Source organism: Notolepis coatsorum (genome assembly GCF_963971535.1).
Source record: "Notolepis coatsorum genome assembly, chromosome: 14".
Lineage (NCBI taxonomy): Eukaryota > Metazoa > Chordata > Actinopteri > Aulopiformes > Paralepididae > Notolepis > Notolepis coatsorum.
In genome coordinates, this window is record NC_140178.1 from 113,401,670 (window position 1) to 113,418,301 (window position 16,632).

At 44.1% G+C, this 16,632-nt stretch overlaps 1 protein-coding gene across 1 annotated transcript in view; it reads right to left on the reverse strand.

Annotated features, from left to right (window-relative positions):
• The window catches only part of hdac5 (histone deacetylase 5), a 212,726-nt gene extending 196,432 nt beyond the window's left edge, over positions 1–16,294 (reverse strand). Inside the window, exon 1 of the mRNA XM_084329296.1 lies at positions 16,183–16,294. The gene's annotated coding sequence lies outside the window, so the exon portion shown is untranslated. The remainder of the gene's footprint in view (positions 1–16,182) is intronic.
• Positions 16,295–16,632: the final 338 nt, after the last annotated feature.

Here is a 16,632-nt window from a genome sequence, read left to right on the forward strand (position 1 = left end):
ATACACTCCAACTGGACCAGAACACATCAGTGCTGCTAATACACTCCAACTGGACCAGAACACATCAGTGCTGCTAATACACTCCAACTGGACCAGAACACATCAGTGCTGCTAATACACTCCAACTGGTCCAGAACACATCAGTGCTGCTAATACACTCCAACTGGTCCAGACCAGAACACATCAGTGCTGCTAATACACTCCAACTGGACCAGAACACATCAGCTCTGCTAATACACTCCAACTGGACCAGAACACATCAGTGCTGCTAATACACTCCAACTGGACCAGAACACATCAGCGCTGCTAATACACTCCAACTGGACCAGAACACATCAGCGCTGCTAATACACTCCAACTGGACCAGAACACATCAGCGCTGCTAATACACTCCAACTGGACCAGAACACATCAGCTCTGCTAATACACTCCAACTGGACCAGAACACATCAGTGCTGCTAATACACTCCAACTGGACCAGAACACATCAGTGCTGCTAATACACTCCAACTGGACCAGAACACATCAGTGCTGCTAATACACTCCAACTGGACCAGAACACATCAGTGCTGCTAATACACTCCAACTGGACCAGAACACATCAGCTCTGCTAATACACTCCAACTGGTCCAGAACACATCATCAGTGCTGCTAATACACTCCAACTGGACCAGAACACATCAGTGCTGCTAATACACTCCAACTGGACCAGAACACATCAGTGCTGCTAATACACTCCAACTGGACCAGAACACATCAGTGCTGCTAATACACTCCAACTGGTCCAGAACACATCAGCGCTGTTAATACACTCCAACTGGACCAGAACACATCAGCGCTGTTAATACACTCCAACTGGACCAGAACACATCATCAGTGCTGCCAATACACTCCAACTGGACCAGAACACATCAGCGCTGTTAATACACTCCAACTGGACCAGAACACATCATCAGTGCTGCCAATACACTCCAACTGGACCAGAACACATCATCAGTGCTGCCAATACACTCCAACTGGACCAGAACACATCAGCGCTGTTAATACACTCCAACTGGACCAGAACACATCATCAGTGCTGCCAATACACTCCAACTGGACCAGAACACATCAGCGCTGCTAATACACTCCAACTGGACCAGAACACATCAGCTCTGCTAATACACTCCAACTGGACCAGAACACATCATCAGTGCTGCTAATACACTCCAACTGGACCAGAACACATCAGCGCTGCTAATACACTCCAACTGGACCAGAACACATCAGCGCTGCTAATACACTCCAACTGGACCAGAACACATCAGCGCTGCTAATACACTCCAACTGGACCAGAACACATCAGCGCTGCTAATACACTCCAACTGGACCAGAACACATCATCAGTGCTGCTAATACACTCCAACTGGTCCAGAACACATCAGTGCTGCTAATACACTCCAACTGGACCAGAACACATCAGTGCTGCTAATACACTCCAACTGGACCAGAACACATCAGCGCTGCTAATACACTCCAACTGGACCAGAACACATCAGTGCTGCTAATACACTCCAACTGGACCAGAACACATCAGTGCTGCTAATACACTCCAACTGGACCAGAACACATCAGTGCTGCTAATACACTCCAACTGGACCAGAACACATCAGTGCTGCTAATACACTCCAACTGGACCAGAACACATCAGTGCTGCTAATACACTCCAACTGGACCAGAACACATCAGTGCTGCTAATACACTCCAACTGGACCAGAACACATCAGTGCTGCTAATACACTCCAACTGGACCAGAACTCATCAGTGCTGCTAATACACTCCAACTGGACCAGAACTCATCAGTGCTGCTAATACACTCCAACTGGACCAGAACACATCAGCGCTGCTAATACACTCCAACTGGACCAGAACACATCAGCGCTGCTAATACACTCCAACTGGACCAGAACACATCAGTGCTGCTAATACACTCCAACTGGACCAGAACACATCAGCGCTGCTAATACACTCCAACTGGACCAGAACACATCAGCGCTGCTAATACACTCCAACTGGACCAGAACACATCAGCGCTGCTAATACACTCCAACTGGACCAGAACACATCAGCGCTGCTAATACACTCCAACTGGACCAGAACACATCATCAGTGCTGCTAATACACTCCAACTGGTCCAGAACACATCAGTGCTGCTAATACACTCCAACTGGACCAGAACACATCAGTGCTGCTAATACACTCCAACTGGACCAGAACACATCAGCGCTGCTAATACACTCCAACTGGACCAGAACACATCAGTGCTGCTAATACACTCCAACTGGACCAGAACACATCAGTGCTGCTAATACACTCCAACTGGACCAGAACACATCAGTGCTGCTAATACACTCCAACTGGACCAGAACACATCAGTGCTGCTAATACACTCCAACTGGACCAGAACACATCAGTGCTGCTAATACACTCCAACTGGACCAGAACACATCAGTGCTGCTAATACACTCCAACTGGACCAGAACACATCAGTGCTGCTAATACACTCCAACTGGACCAGAACTCATCAGTGCTGCTAATACACTCCAACTGGACCAGAACTCATCAGTGCTGCTAATACACTCCAACTGGACCAGAACACATCAGCGCTGCTAATACACTCCAACTGGACCAGAACACATCAGCGCTGCTAATACACTCCAACTGGACCAGAACACATCAGTGCTGCTAATACACTCCAACTGGACCAGAACACATCAGCTCTGCTAATACACTCCAACTGGACCAGAACACATCAGTTCTGCTAATACACTCCAACTGGTCCAGAACACATCAGCTCTGCTAATACACTCCAACTGGTCCAGAACACATCAGTGCTGCTAATACACTCCAACTGGACCAGAACACATCAGTGCTGCTAATATACTCCAACTGGTCCAGAACACATCAGCGCTGCTAAGGCATAAAAAAATATATTGTTTGGTTCCTGTTGGTTGTCAGTTAAGGCCATGAGTAGGTAGGAAATTTATTTTATTTTATCTCTTCCCGCGGCGACTATGGATAGGGAATTACTTTATTTAATTAAAATATTCACGACAACATGGATGCATGTACTCTGCCAGCATGTTTAATATCCATAATACTAAAGGTTTGACTAAGATTTTTATGAAACTTTATTGTAAAAAAGAAATATTTAATAATAATAATACTTTTAAATTTTTCATATTTATTTTTTTAAACTCTTAAAATAAATTGGGTCGCACCTAAATCGGCAGGGTCGGTCGGCAACCGGAACCAAACCATTATTTTTGTTAGGCCCAATACACTCCAACTGGTCCAGAACACATCAGTGCTGCTAATACACTCCAACTGGTCCAGAACTCATCAGTGCTGCTCCATCAATACACTCCAACTGGACCAGAACACCATCCACCTGACTAGGGGTGGCACAGTGGTCAGCACTGCTGCCTCACAGCAAGAAGGTCCTGGGTTCGAACCCCAGCAGGGGGCCTTTCTGTGTGGAGTTTGCATGATCCACCGTGTTCGCGTGGGTTTCCTCTGGGTACTCCGGTTTCCTCCAACACCATAAAGAAAAACATGCACGGTAGGCAGGGACTACAGATGAAAACTAGCTCATTAGCTAATTCTGGCACATTTATACATTGATGTGGAAACTGAAGATGTTGATTAATGTGCACTGTCTCTGGGTACAAAATAAATAAATAACTTAACTTAACTAACTCGCACCACATCACCCCAGTCCTAAAAGACCTGGGCCCTCATTTATCAACGTGACGTACGCACGGATATGTGCTTAACCCGTGCGTACAACCATTTCGAAGCAAAGTGTGGGATTTATCAATTTGAACATGAACTTGACTTTGTGCGTATGTCTGCGCACAGCCCAGAGCATGCTTAGCTGACGCCCTGTGGTAGAATATGGGGACTGCAGACGGACGGCATAGATCAGTTGCATGCATTAGTTTCAACGCGGAAATAAGCTTGACTGACGTGTTCTGTATGACCCCTGTAATTCATTATAGTTCATTGTGAAATAGCGATATTAGTGTAATTATTGTCAAACCCTAAATAGCATGTGGAATAGGTCTTTCTCTCCGAATGAATGCAGGTTTATATATATAGCGTTATCGGGTGCACTGACTGCGCTCGCAGGAACTGTTTTCAGAGATAGCATCAGATAGGGATGAATGAATGAATGAGGGGCAGTCTAATTGCAGAGAGAACATAATATTAACTAGAGTCCACTACCCGAGACACCTCCTTCATTTGTACCGCAATTTGGGACCCAAATTGGAGCTATAAGCTTAAAAGCTTTTCCGTGCTTATTTGAGAAGGTCCAGCTGCAGAGCCGGAGAGACAGACAGCAGAGAGACAGACAGACAGATAGACACTGTTCCACAGTGTGTGTGTGTGTGACCACTAGTCTCCTAGTAGAGACCCCCCCCCCCCCTCTGGACCACCTCCCAGTAGAGACCCCCCCCCCTCTGGACCACTCCTAGTAGAGACAAGTTTTCTGAAATTTATGTTTATAGGTCTTTCTCTCCGAATGAATGCAGGTTCACACACACACACACACACACACACACACACACACACACACACACACACACACACACACACACACACACACACACACACACACACACACACACACACACACACACACACACACACACACACACACACACACACACACACACACACACACACACACACACACACACACACACACACACACACACACACACACACACACACACACACACACACAGTGGAACAGTGTCTGTCTGTCTGTCTCTCTGCTGTCTGTCTCTCTGCTGTCTCTCTCAAAATAGTATAAGTGCTATCTTGGCCCTGAGAGTTGCTCTCCGGCTCTGCAGCTGGACCCTTCTCAAATCAGCACGAAAAAAGCTATAAGCTTATAAAACGATTTAATATGCTAAACTTCGTTTTAAATTCTTTAATTCACATTTGTTTATTTCATAAAGATTTTCCCGACATAATGCTACCTGCCCCGACCAGATCCGTGACTCTGTTGCGATACAGATGAATTATCTACTCAGAAAGCTTATAAAACGATTTAATATGCTAAACTTTGTTTTTAAATTCTTTAATTCACATTTGTTTATTTCATAAAGATTTTCCCGACATAATGCTACCTGCCCCGACCAGATCCGTGACTCTGTTGCGATACAGATGAATTATCTACTCAGAATAGTATTATAAAGTGGCTATCTTTTATGCTGTAGATCACTGCTGGTATGTGCGTGCAGAACCTTTATTTCAACGGGGACTGTAGTATTTATTTGACGTTACTGTACAATATATGTGTATTAAAAGACGGAGCTGTCTTTTATTGTATTATAATAATTATTAATATTAAAAATAAATGAAGAAAGGCATTCTTATTCCAGCATGCATTAATGACACCAACGGGCAACGGCAAAACAGTGGTTAATGGTCTTTATTAGTGTTTGCGGTGTCCAGGCAGCAATGGTCTTTTAGGAAGTTAATAGATATAATGTCCGACATCACCGTGTACAACACGCTTCCCTCGGCTTAGTCCACTTTTCCACATTTCATGGGGGTGTTCCATTACCGTATATGGTTAATCGGGGCGGTTCTGGTATGCAAATACTTAAAACAGTGCACGAGCTCCAGCTTAGGAGCAAGGTGATATTTATCAAGACAACTGTGCGTAGGACCTGTGTACGCACGTGTGATAAATCCCGTTTTTTTTGTGCGTGCACACATTCTAAATTCTGTGCTTACGTGTGGAAATAGAAGGTTTTCTAAGAAAACTTGATAAATGAGGGCCCTGGCTTCCTGTCTCCCACTGGATCAACTAAAATATCTCACTGACCTCAGCCTCCTCTCCTCCTACCAACCCTCTCTGTCCCTCAGCCTGCCTCCTCTCCTCCTACCAACCCTCTCTGTCCCTCAGATCTACCTCAGCCTCCTCTCCTCCTACCAACCCTCTCTGTCCCTCAGCCTGCCTCCTCTCCTCCTACCAACCCTCTCAGTCTCTCAGATCTACCTCAGCCTCCTCTCCTTCTACCAACCCTCTCATCCCTCAGCCTGCCTCCTCTCCTTCTACCAACCCTCTCATCCCTCAGCCTGCCTCCTCTCCTCCTACCAACCCTCTCATCCCTCAGATCTTCCTCAGCCTGCCTCCTCTCCTCCTACCAACCCTCTCATCCCTCAGATCTTCCTCAGCCTGCCTCCTCTCCTCCTACCAACCCTCTCTGTCTCTCAGATCTACCTCAGCCTGCCTCCTCTCCTCCTACCAACCCTCTCATCCCTCAGATCTACCTGCCTCCTCTCCTCCTACCAACCCTCTCATCCCTCAGATCTACCTGCCTCCTCTCCTCCTACCAACCCTCTCTGTCCCTCAGATCTACCTGCCTCCTCTCCTCCTACCAACCCTCTCATCCCTCAGATCTACCTGCCTCCTCTCCTCCTACCAACCCTCTCTGTCCCTCAGATCTACCTGCCTCCTCTCCTCCTACCAACCCTCTGTCCCTCAGATCTACCTGCCTCCTCTCCTCCTACCAACCCTCTCTGTCCCTCAGATCTACCTGCCTCCTCTCCTCCTACCAACCCTCTCATCCCTCAGATCTACCTCTGACTCCTCTCCTCCTACCAACCCCCACTGAACTCTCTCACAAGTACCTGTACACATGAGCATACACACTAGTGATGTTAAGATTCACCGATTCGCATCGGTGCACCGGTATAAACGTTCAAGATGCGAGTGCACCGGTGGAATAAGTGCGCATCGGCTACAATTCAGGTTGAACTCGCGATGCATCTGTTGTTAGTGTCTTTGCATCAATCGGTCAAAACCGATTCATTCATATAATTTCCTCTCATCCACTTCTGTCAGCACTCAGCAGCAGAGACTACCTTTGCTTCGCTACTACAGAAGGCGAGAGCCGCGTCAGGGCTGGGCGCTATAACGATAACGATAATTATCGCGATATATTTTAATAATCGATATCGGGAAGAAAAAAATCTGGGGGGGGATATCGTTTTTTTTTTATTATTTTTTTTTTACCTGCAACAGGGCAGTTTTAAAACCAGAGACAGTGGACAGACTTGTCTTTCTTGCCTGCAACTTAAAGTAATGGCTTTGCTTGTCCAAATGACAATACTGACCAAATTGAGATTTATTTTTCTCTTGTCCATTTATTTTGTTTGCTTTCTAATTTAAAATACAGTTTGAAACCGTCTGTACACAGTAGGCTATGTGTGCTAGCAGAGCTAGTCTCCAGTCACGAGTTTTTGGTTTGTCCACCAAAAAAGCGCCAAAAGATAGAAAAGAAACTAGCAGAGCCAGAACTGTTCAACTCCCCTGGAGCCACAGCCAGCAGAGAAGCCTGTTTACTTTCGCTTTCAAACCAGCTGCAGCCTGAGAACTGGAGTGTGAGGGGCTGTAACACTAAAGATGGCGGCAACGACAAAGAATTGCTGCAAAATAAACATACATCTGTTGTTTAAAAAAAATCTTTAAAAAATGTTTACTTTTTTTTTATACTTACATTTACATTTAGTCATTTAGCTGACGCTTTTATCCAAAGCGACTTACAAGTTCTGTGCGACAAGACAGCAAGAAGGGTATAACTCTATAAGCTGAGTAACAATGTTCATCAAAGTGTTGCGTGTTACAGTGTAGGTTCGTTTATTAGGACAAGTCCATGACAGTAAGGTTAGTCGGGGTTCGATTTTTATTTTATTTTTTTTTATCATTTCAGATAATGGTTGAAGAAGTGAGTCTTTAGTCGACGGCGAAAGATTGGACGGGATTCGGCTGTCCTAACTGGGATGGGTAGTTCATTCCACCATTGTGGGGCAAGGACTGAGAATAGGCGGCTTCTCTTTGATGACCCTCCGGGAGCTTGGATAGGAGTAGATCTGAGGCGGCCAGAAGATGCAGAGCGTAGGGGTCTTGAGGGTGTGTAGTTAGAGACCATTGACCGGAGGTAGGCGGGAGCGGTTCCCTTTGCCGCACGGTATGCTAGGTCGAGGGCCTTGAAGCGGATACGTGCAGCAATGGGGAGCCAGTGCAGGTCCCTAAGAAGTGGGGTGACATGGGCCGACTTCGGTAGGTTTGAGATCAGGCGGGCCGCTACGTTTTGAATGAGTTGAAGAGGCTTGGTGGCAGTGGCCGGGAGGCCAGCTAGCAGTGCGTTGCAGTAGTCGAGGCGGGAGATGACTGTTGATTGGACGAGGAGTTGGGTGGCTTCTTTTGTCAGGAAGGGGCGTATCCTTCTGACGTTGCTCAGGAGGAATCTGCAGGTTCTGGTTGTCGCTGCGATGTGAGCAGAGAAGTTCAACTGGTCGTCGAGGACAACACCAAGGTTCTTGGCGGTCGGCGACGCGGTCACAGCTGCATTCTCGACTGTGATGGAGAGGTCGGTCAGGGGGGAGGATTTGGCCGGCAGGTGGAGCAATTCTGTTTTGCTTAGGTTCAGTTTGAGGTGGTTGGTCGTCATCCAGGCGGAGATGTCGGACAGACAGGCCGAGATCCGCTCAGAGACGTGGATATCTGAGGGAGGGAAGGAGAGGAAGAGTTGAGTATCATCGGCATAACAATGATATGAGAAACCATGAGACGTGATAATGTTACCCAGTGATTTAGTGTAGAGGGAGAAGAGAAGGGGTCCTAGGACCGAGCCCTGGGGGACACCCGTCCGGAGGGGGCGGGTGGCCGACAGAGTCCCTCTCCATGACACTTGGTAGGAGCGGTCATTGAGGTATGATGTCAGCCATGTCAGCGCAGATCCAGCCAATCCCATTCCTGCGAGGGCCGCGAGGAGGATCTGATGGTTGACTACTTATAACAATATCGATAATATCGAATATAGACAGAGTGATATGATATTGTTATCTATATCGTTATCGCGATATCATTTTTGGCCATATCGCCCAGTCCTACGTCACAGTTATCAACAAACAGTGGAAGTCGAGGAGGAGACATGACCAACTGGCTAACGTTAGTAGCCACTGGCTAACGTTAGCCAGTTAGCCGGTCAGCTGACGCTAAACTATCTAACTAACTAACGTGACTCTGCAACACCAGTTCCATTAGTGAGGAAATGGGGGGGGGGTATATTGACGACGCTTGACAACAGGTTCAAAGATAACTTCACATTTATTGGCAATATCGCTTCATCCAGGTTCGAACTGTGTTGACAAAATGCCATCATGGTGTGGTCAGCTACGGAGCATCAGAACGCTCAAACTCAAACGCGCGCTCTCTCTCTCTCTCTCTCGCTCTCTCTCTCTCTACGTTCAATGAATAAAAGTGGCCAAACGTTACAATATAAATACTAACTGGATAGTTGATGATAAACATTTAATTTCATTATCTGAAATATTATAAAATCATTAAGTCTGCTATAAGCCATTATCACTTTGTGTGTGATTATTATTATTATTATTGTATTATTGTATATAAGTATATAAGTCTTAGGCACCCAAGAGTTTTTATATAAATTGTCTTACAGTAGATTATTTTATTTTTAATAATAATATAAGCTGCATATAAGGAATACAACCAAATCCTCTGTCATACCATACAATTGTATCATTATTTTGCATCGTGTTGAATCGCATCGTATCGCCCCAAATTGCATTATGTTGAATCAAATCGTATCGAATCGTATCGTATCTCAACAGGGGTGAATCGTATCGCATCGCATGGTGCTTCAAATGTATCGTATCGTTGCATCGCATCGGCCTCAGTGATGGAGATGCACATCCCTAACACACACACACACACACACATGTGGCTCTTGTATAGTATAGTTTAGATCAGTGGTTCCCAAAGTCGGGGTCGCGACCCAAAGGTGGGCCGCGAGCAGCCACGGGTGGGCCGCGAGATGATTTAAAAAAAAATAAAAAAAAATAAAAAAAAAATTAATTTTTTTTTTTTTTTTTTTTTTTTTACTTAGAAGCAGGCCAGGACAGTGTTTCTAGTTGTATTCTAAAATGTGACTATATGGTTTTATATTAACTTAATAAATAAACAAAAACGAAAAATCTACTTATTTCAACGAACATTTCAAACTAAATAACAGATTATGCACATAAAACGCTGAAAACAACCAAAGCAACAATAGTATTTTAATGAGGCTATTATTATTATCATTATTATTTTGCAACAAGTTAGCCCTCTCATAAATAGCACATATAAATGAATAACTAACTTGAACTAACTTAATAGGATTGAAGTGATATTTGGCTTAAAAAATCGGTCGCCTGGCAAAAAAAAAAAAAAAAAAAAAAAAACAGACGATGTGCATTGGGCTGCGGCTCTGTGACGCCTTATTTTCTGGGCCCTGGCCTGAAAAGTTTGGGAACCCCTGGTTTAGATCAGTGGTTCTCAAACTGTGGTACGCGTACCACTAGTGGTACTTGGTGGTACTGCTGGTGGTACTTGAAAACATTTACAAAAAAGCAACAAAAAAAAAATCTTTTTTTGCAGTCAGGCCACTGAACTTAGAAGCAGGCCAGGCCAGTGTTTCTAGTTGCGGCGGCGCGATAGTTAGATAACCTAAGTGGGGAACAACCAGGAGATCACTGTGACAGAGCGTAATGCAGTCTAAACAGTCATAAATCTTTAATTCAACTTCAGCCCTGATCATAACAATATTTTTTAAATTTTTTTTGTAATGTCAGATAAAAAATGAAATACTCCCACTTTTCTGAAAAGAGTTGGTGTTAAATCTGACATTACAAAAAATCCATCAAAATCTGTGTTGCTGCTAATCATTGACACATGCCTAGCCTGTAATAATCTCCCCCAGAAAAATGTACTTTGCATTTGATATATTGAAAATATTTTACTTTGTGTGTTTTTTTAACAATAATTTGCGATGCCATCACACAAACTGGCATTTAAAGGGTAAACATTCAAAAATGTATTGAATATGTGTTTTCTTTTCTTTTTTACAATAATTTGTGATGCCCATCACAAACACTGGCATTTAAAGGGTAAAGTGTGAGTGTGAGAGAAAGAGAATGACGGACAATTGCTTGCTGTGTGAGAGAGAGAGAGAGAGAGAGAGAGAGAGAGAGAGAGAGAGAGAGAGAGAGAGAGATAGAGAGAGAATTAAGTACATTTGCTGAAATACAGTTGTTCTTAATTTTCTCACTTGCTATGTGAGAATGTTAGTTATTATGTTCTCAATGCCCCTTGCATTGTATGAGTTGTGTGGAAGCGTTTGCTAGTTCTAGTGCTAACCCTTTGTACATTGTGGCTGTGTCTGACAAAAGTTAACAATAAATAATGGTATTAGGAATACATTTGCCTCCTGCGTGAACTGTGCATAGCTGAATAGACTGTATTTTAACGCCGGTTATATGGTGGTACTTGGAGAGCCAGCTACGTTCTCAGGTGGTACTTGGTGTAAAAAGTTTGAGAACCACTGGTTTAGATATATTAAGTTGTATATTAAATTGTATATTGTAGTAGTGTACATAGGAACCAGTGCCTTCTCAGGAATTTAGCATGTCTATTTTTATCATGCACATCTTATGTCTTACCTGTCTATTTTATTATTGTATTATTGCACAATCAATGCAGGCATTTCACTGTATGCCCTGGTATGTATGTGACAAATAAACCTCTTGATTCTTGATTCTCTCTGTCCCTCAGATCCACCTCAGCCTCTCTTCTCTACACTCTACACTCTCTTCTCTACACTCCTACAGTATGGCTTTTATGATACTCTGGATGTGTGCTTAGCTGGAGCTGAGGATGCTGAAAAGATTCTTATTGGTGATTGGAACACGGATATGCAACAAAAAGATGCACCGTCTTCAAATCCTTCAATAGGTTTTGTGATCTGCACGGCCTCAGCCAGCTAATCACCCAACCCACAAGGGTATGTGAATCAACTCAGACTACCATTGACCTCATCCTGACCTCTGACAAGTCCAAGATCTCCAATAAAGGGGTTATAGCATGCGGGTTAAGTGATCATTATATGATATTCTGTACCCGCAAAAAGTTAAAGGAAAAGGCTGGCTGTCACAAAACAGTCACATCTAGAGACCTCAAAACCTACTCTAGCCAGGCCTTTAACCTTGAACTGGAGAGTCTGGACTGGTCAGATGAACTCAATGGTACACTGGTTGAAGAAACCTGGCTTGGCTTCAAAACCAAATTTTCATCAATACTAAACAACATGGCCCCCCTAAGAACCACCAGGGTAAAAAATCGCGCTGAGCCATGGATGCACACTGAAATCAGAAATACTGACCGCTATGAAAGCCAGAGACAAAAAATGTTTGCGAGTTTCGTAAAAGTCAGTCAAAGCTTACCAAAAGCACGAGCAGTGAACTCCAAGACCACGTGACTGAACTCAAACTAGAAAGAAACAGACTAAGAAATGACGTAAACTCCATGATCAAAACTGCTAAAAGAAATTTCATCAATGACAAAACTGAGGAAAACAAAAATAAACCATGTGAACTTTGGAAATTACTCAACAATCAACTAGGCTGCAGTAAAAAACTTAAAACCAGGTTCTCAAACATAAACATAAAGACGGACAACACACTCATCACAGACAAGCTGGATGTAGCCAATTACTTAAACACTTTCTTCACAAACATAGCCACAACACTGGTAAACAAACTACCCTCCCACTCAGGGCAGTATGGGGTAGAACACATAGTAGCATACTACAAGAACCTAGGCGTCCACAAAGACGACTTCAAACTGGAAATGGTAACTACAGATGAGGTACTCTAAAAAACTGAGCGCCCTCCAACCAAACAAGGCCACTGGCCATGACAACATCCCCTCCAAATTCCTCAGAGACTCAGCAGCAGCCATCACCCCAGTCATCACACACATAATAACCCTCTCCATAAAACAGGGACACGTCCCCAAGGACTTCAAAATTGCGAGAGTAACACCCCTGCACAAAAAGGGCAGTAAATTAGACCCAGGCAACTACCGCCCTGTTTCTATCCTTACATCCATCTCGAAAGTCATGGAAAAAATAGTATATTACGAACAGATCGAAAAGTACCTTGCGGAAAAAAATCGAATCTACGAATTCCAATCTGGCTTCAGAACATCCCACTCCACTGACACATGCCTTCTCTATTTGAACGACCACATCAAACAAGAGGTGGACGCGGGCAAATACTGCGGCATGGTCATGCTGGACCTACAAAAGGCCTTCGACACTGTCAATCACACCATTCTGATTGACAAGCTAAAAGCAATTGGTTTTGATAGTCTATCAGTGAGCTGGATACAATCCTACCTGGAGGGGAGAGAACAGATGATGGAGGTAAACGGTACCCTACCCCCCCCCCCTCACAGTGAGCTGTGGAGTTCCACAAGGGAGCATACTAGAACCGCTACTATTCCTAATTTATGCAAATGACATGTCGTCAGCTTGTGACTGCAACTTGTTCCTGTTTGCGGACGACTCAGCCCTGCTGGTCTCTGACAAGAACAAGTTACAGGTTGAAAAAGCCCTCAGCTCAGAATTAGGCAAAATCTGCATATGGCTCGCCGACAACAAACTATCATTACACATGGGCAAAACAGAGTCCATTCTCTTCGGTTCAAATAACAAACTCAGCAAGACCGACGGCTTCTCGGTTACAGTGGGTGACAATATTGTCAAAAGGAAAGATGAAATTACCTACCTGGGTTCCATCCTAGAGGCTAATCTTTCCTGTGACAAAATGGCATCCAATGTAATAAAAAAAGTCAACCAACAAACTCGATTCTTGTACCGGATCTCCTCTCTGGTAAACAAGAATACCCTGAAGACTCTAGCAGGAGCACTCATTCAAGGGTACTACGACTATGCTTGCACCTCATGGTACCAAAGCACCTCAAAGGCACTAAAAAACAAATTACAAATACAAACATCTCAAAACAAGCTAGTCAGACTACTGCTTGACCTGACTCCTAGAACCCACCTCACCCCTGCCCAATTTGACAACCTAGGATGGCTTAGAGTAGACGACAGAGTACAGAAACTTGCAATGGGCCTGGTCTACAAGATACACTACGCGACCAAGGTACCCATGTACATGTCAAAATACTTCCCAAAGGTCAGTGAATACCACGATCACAACACCAGAGGGAGCTCCACAAATCATGTTAAACCCAGATTCGGCTCAAACAAGGGACTAAACACGTTTCGCAATTATGCCACATCAATGTGGAACGCCCTACCCAAAGCTGTAAAGGAATGTGAATCACTACCCACTTTCAAAAACACTCTCAAAAAACACCTACGGGTCGAAACTGGCCCCTACAAATGTCCTAACTCAGTTGTACAGTAAATGACCAAGTATGGCTTTGTCAGTATTCCAATGTACAGTGTACAGTGTGCCCCCCCCCCTACCCAACCCCCCCCCCCCCCCCACCTCCAATGTACAGCCCCCAGCCAACCAACCCCACCCCACCCACCTCCTCCAATGTACAGTTTCTACATCAAATGTACACTCTTTTTCTGGACACTTTTGTATCACAAACAGTACTGTATTTGCAAATCTGATATGTCATAAATGTATAGATGTAGCAGTACTGTCTATCTGTATGTCATGTATGTCATATATGTTATGATGAATTGAAAATGGGGGACCCTGATGTAAACAAGACGAAAGTCTTTCTCTGGTCTGCATCCCCTTAACAATTGTATGTATTGAGCTGTACTGTACTGTACCCATTCTGCAATCTGTTAATAAACTTTTCAACCAATCAATCAATCAATCAATGTCCAACCTTCACAGTTTTGGGGACAGAGCTCTTCTCCATGAGGGCATCTCCCAGGCTCTGGAACTCCCTCCTCCAAGACATTAGAGACTCAAGAGTCTCTCTCAGATTTACAATCACACCTCAAGACCCGCCTCTCTTCTCTTAGCGCCTCATCCATCCTTAAGTTAACAGATAAACCATGTTATGTTTATCTGTTGGTTGTCTCACTACCACTGTCCCTTAGTGTAAAGCCACTTTATATAAGTGCTCTATATAAATGTAATTTATTATCAGTAGTAGTAGTAGTAGTAGTAGTAGTAGTAGTAGTAGTAGTAGTAGTAGTAGTAGTAGTAGTATTAATTGTGTGTACATGTCAAGAGATAGGGGAACCCCCTGGGGTTCTGTGTGTGCTGATTGATTGATTGATTGAAAACTGTATTTAACAGATTGCAGAATGGGTACAGTACAGTACAGCTCAATACACAATTGTTAAGGGGATGCAGACCAGAGAAAGACTTTCATCTTGTTTACATCAGCCCCCCCCCCCCCCCCCCCCCATCATGCCTGAAGACAGCACAACACCTGTACAATAGCTAGCTTCTGTTTAGCTAACAGACCCAAGTCACAACAAAATGCAGTTATGCAGCACAGGTTATAACAACAACACAGGTTATAACAACATGTTATAATAACAACACAGACAGTACGACCTGGAAGCTGGTGACATGATCTAGAGAGAGGCTAGGGATGTACAGTTTCTACGTCAAATGTATACTCTCTTTTCTGGACTCTTTTTGTATCACAAACAGTACTGTATTTGCAAATCTGGTATGTCATAAATGTATAGATGTAGCAGTAATGTCTATCTGTATGTCATGTATGTCATATAGTTATGATGAATTGAAAATGGGGGAACCTGATGTAAACAAGACGAAAGTCTTTCTCTGGTCTGCATCCCCTTATTAACAATTGTATGTATTGAGCTGTACTGTGCTGTACCCATTCTGCAATCTGTTAATAACGTTTTCAATCAATCAATCAATCAATCAATCAGAGAGGCTAACATCACTTCCAAGTCATGTATGACTGACACTAGTATTACTAGTCTGTGGTTGACAGTCAACTGTGTCAAGGCTGTTATTTAGCTGAACCCAGATAAGCAATAACAGTATTATTATCATCATTAGTGTTGTTATTATTATGAATGGGTGAGTAGAGCAGAAGAAGGCTGAGCCACCGATAGCTGCAGTTAGCGGCTAGCCGGCGAGCTAACGTCAGTAGGGGGAGACATGCTAATCCGAGCTAGCATGCTAACGTTAAGAAGAGCAACCAGCAGGACGAGGAGAGCAAGAAGTTCTCCTTCTCTCTCTCTCTCTTTCTCTCTCTCGCTCTCCCTCTCTATACACTAATGTCTGTAACCTTACCGTGCGTGTTGTGGATGGTGTTCCTCTCTGGGTCTCTGTCTGTAGCGCCGCGGGTCGATGTGATGATGAAGATGATGATGATGATAATGATGATGTCTAGCTTTGCTTTTTCTCCTCCTCCTCCTCCGGATTAAATGTCTTTATTCTCTTGTGTCACAACTCCCCTCACGCCTCCTCCATGTTTCTCTCCCTCTCTCTCTCTCTCTCTCTCTCTCTCTCTCTCTCTATTTCTCTCTCTCTCTGTGTCTCTCTCTCTCTCTGTCTCTCTCTCTCTCCCCACTAACAACAACATTGCTGACGTCTTCCTCTTGTCACGTGACCCGTCTGTTGATGCTAAAAATAGAATCATCATACAAACCAATGGGAATCGCACGCACACACACGCGCACACTCACACAGACACACACACTCACACACACGCACACTCATCTCGCAGACAGACACACACAT